Source organism: Hypomesus nipponensis, chromosome 15, assembly GCF_054491055.1.
Source record: "Hypomesus nipponensis isolate SF chromosome 15, ASM5449105v1, whole genome shotgun sequence".
NCBI classification, from domain to species: Eukaryota; Metazoa; Chordata; class Actinopteri; order Osmeriformes; family Osmeridae; genus Hypomesus; species Hypomesus nipponensis.
Genome location: NC_140375.1, coordinates 207,501 through 210,000, shown reverse-complemented (window position 1 = coordinate 210,000; position 2,500 = coordinate 207,501). Strand labels below are relative to the sequence as shown.

At 46.9% G+C, this 2,500-nt stretch overlaps 5 non-coding genes and 3 pseudogenes across 5 annotated transcripts; all 8 read right to left on the bottom strand.

The window, feature by feature from the left end:
* Positions 1-156: 156 nt before the first annotated feature.
* On the bottom strand, positions 157-275 carry LOC146255355 (5S ribosomal RNA). Its single transcript, XR_014731132.1, has one exon. It is a non-coding gene; the product is annotated as a 5S ribosomal RNA (ribosomal RNA).
* Positions 276-447: 172 nt separating this feature from the next.
* LOC146255354 (5S ribosomal RNA) lies at positions 448-566 on the bottom strand. Its single transcript, XR_014731131.1, has one exon. It is a non-coding gene; the product is annotated as a 5S ribosomal RNA (ribosomal RNA).
* Positions 567-740: 174 nt separating this feature from the next.
* On the bottom strand, positions 741-859 carry LOC146255353 (5S ribosomal RNA). Its single transcript, XR_014731130.1, has one exon. It is a non-coding gene; the product is annotated as a 5S ribosomal RNA (ribosomal RNA).
* Positions 860-1,053: 194 nt separating this feature from the next.
* Positions 1,054-1,172, bottom strand: LOC146255352 (5S ribosomal RNA; annotated as a pseudogene).
* A 172-nt stretch (positions 1,173-1,344) lies between these two features.
* LOC146255351 (5S ribosomal RNA) lies at positions 1,345-1,463 on the bottom strand (annotated as a pseudogene).
* A 192-nt stretch (positions 1,464-1,655) lies between these two features.
* Positions 1,656-1,774, bottom strand: LOC146255350 (5S ribosomal RNA). The gene has a single exon (XR_014731129.1). It is a non-coding gene; the product is annotated as a 5S ribosomal RNA (ribosomal RNA).
* A 170-nt stretch (positions 1,775-1,944) lies between these two features.
* Positions 1,945-2,053, bottom strand: LOC146255349 (5S ribosomal RNA; annotated as a pseudogene).
* Positions 2,054-2,225: 172 nt separating this feature from the next.
* On the bottom strand, positions 2,226-2,344 carry LOC146255348 (5S ribosomal RNA). Its single transcript, XR_014731128.1, has one exon. It is a non-coding gene; the product is annotated as a 5S ribosomal RNA (ribosomal RNA).
* Between the last annotated feature and the right edge of the window lie 156 nt (positions 2,345-2,500).

The following is a 2,500-nucleotide window of genomic DNA, read 5'->3' as shown; positions in this document are numbered from 1 at the left end:
GGCTACTTATCCATATACAGATTTAGCAATTGACAATGCAAGGTGGTCTCTCTCTCTCTCTCTCTCGTGTCAAAATGAAAACAGCTTCCAGCCCCTTTCATGAAGGACTACTTGTGCATATTGCAAGATGTCAGTTTCTAAGTTAATGAGCAAAAGAGCATACAGCACCTGGTATTCCCAGGCGGTCTCCCATCCAAGTACTAACCAGGCCCGACCCTGCTTAGCTTCCGAGATCAGACGAGATCGGGCGTTGCCAGGCTGGTATGGCCGTACGAAATAAGTTGACAACCATAGGCTACTTATCCATATACAGATTTAGCAATTGACAATGCAAGGTGGTCTCTCTCTCTCTCTCTCGTGTCAAAATGAAAACAGCTTCCAGCCCCTTTCATGAAGGACTACTTGTGCATATTGCAAGATTTCAGTTTCTAAGTGAATGAGCAAAAGAGCATACAGCACCTGGTATTCCCAGGCGGTCTCCCATCCAAGTACTAACCAGGCCCGACCCTGCTTAGCTTCCGAGATCAGACGAGATCGGGCGTTGCCAGGCTGGTATGGCCGTACGAAATAAGTTGACAACCATAGGCTACTTATCCATATACAGATTTAGCAATTGACAATGCAAGGTGGTCTCTCTCTCTCTCTCTCTCGTGTCAAAATGAAAACAGCTTCCAGCCCCTTTCATGAAGGACTACTTGTGCATATTGCAAGATTTCAGTTTCTAAGTGAATGAGCAAAAGAGCATACAGCACCTGGTATTCCCAGGCGGTCTCCCATCCAAGTACTAACCAGGCCCGACCCTGCTTAGCTTCCGAGATCAGACGAGATCGGGCGTTGCCAGGCTGGTATGGCCGTACGAAATAAGTTGACAACCATAGGCTACTTATCCATATACAGATTTAGCAATTGACAATGCAAGGTGGTCTCTCTCTCTCTCTCTCTCTCTCTCTCTCTCTCTCTCTCGTGTCAAAATGAAAACAGCTTCCAGCCCCTTTCATGAAGGACTACTTGTGCATATTGCAAGATGTCAGTTTCTAAGTGAATGAGCAAAAGAGCATACAGCACCTGGTATTCCCAGGCGGTCTCCCATCCAAGTACTAACCAGGCCCGACCCTGCTTAGCTTCCGAGATCAGACGAGAGCGGGCGTTGCCAGGCTGGTATGGCCGTACGAAATAAGTTGACAACCATAGGCTACTTATCCATATACAGATTTAGCAATTGACAATGCAAGGTGGTCTCTCTCTCTCTCTCTCGTGTCAAAATGAAAACAGCTTCCAGCCCCTTTCATGAAGGACTACTTGTGCATATTGCAAGATGTCAGTTTCTAAGTGAATGAGCAAAAGAGCATACAGCACCTGGTATTCCCAGGCGGTCTCCCATCCAAGTACTAACCAGGCCCGACCCTGCTTAGCTTACGAGATCAGACGTGATCGGGCGTTGCCAGGCTGGTATGGCCGTACGAAATAAGTTGACAACCATAGGCTACTTATCCATATACAGATTTGGCATTTGACAATGCAAGGTGGTCTCTCTCTCTCTCTCTCTCTCTCTCTCTCTCTCTCTCGTGTCAAAATGAAAACAGTTTCCAGCCCCTTTCATGAAGGACTACTTGTGCATATTGCAAGATGTCAGTTTCTAAGTGAATGAGCAAAAGAGCATACAGCACCTGGTATTCCCAGGCGGTCTCCCATCCAAGTACTAACCAGGCCCGACCCTGCTTAGCTTCCGAGATCAGACGAGATCGGGCGTTGCCAGGCTGGTATGGCCGTACGAAATAAGTTGACAACCATAGGCTACTTATCCATATACAGATTTAGCAATTGACAATGCAAGGTAGTCTCTCTCTCTCTCTCGTGTCAAAATGAAAACAGCTTCCAGCCCCTTTCATGAAGGACTACTTGTGCATATTGCAAGATGTCAGTTTCTAAGTGAATGAGCAAAAGAGCATACAGCACCTGGTATTCCCAGGCGGTCTCCCATCCAAGTACTAACCAGGCCCGACCCTGCTTAGCTTCCGAGATCAGGCGTTGCCAGGCTGGTATGGCCGTACGAAATAAGTTGACAACCATAGGCTACTTATCCATATACAGATTTAGCAATTGACAATGCAAGGTGGTCTCTCTCTCTCTCTCTCGTGTCAAAATGAAAACAGCTTCCAGCCCCTTTCATGAAGGACTACTTGTGCATATTGCAAGATGTCAGTTTCTAAGTGAATGAGCAAAAGAGCATACAGCACCTGGTATTCCCAGGCGGTCTCCCATCCAAGTACTAACCAGGCCCGACCCTGCTTAGCTTCCGAGATCAGACGAGATCGGGCGTTGCCAGGCTGGTATGGCCGTACGAAATAAGTTGACAACCATAGGCTACTTATCCATATACAGATTTAGCAATTGACAATACAAGGTAGTCTCTCTCTCTCTCTCTCTCTCTCTCTCGTGTCAAAATGAAAACAGCTTCCAGCCCCTTTCATGAAGGACTACTTGTGCATATTGCAAGATG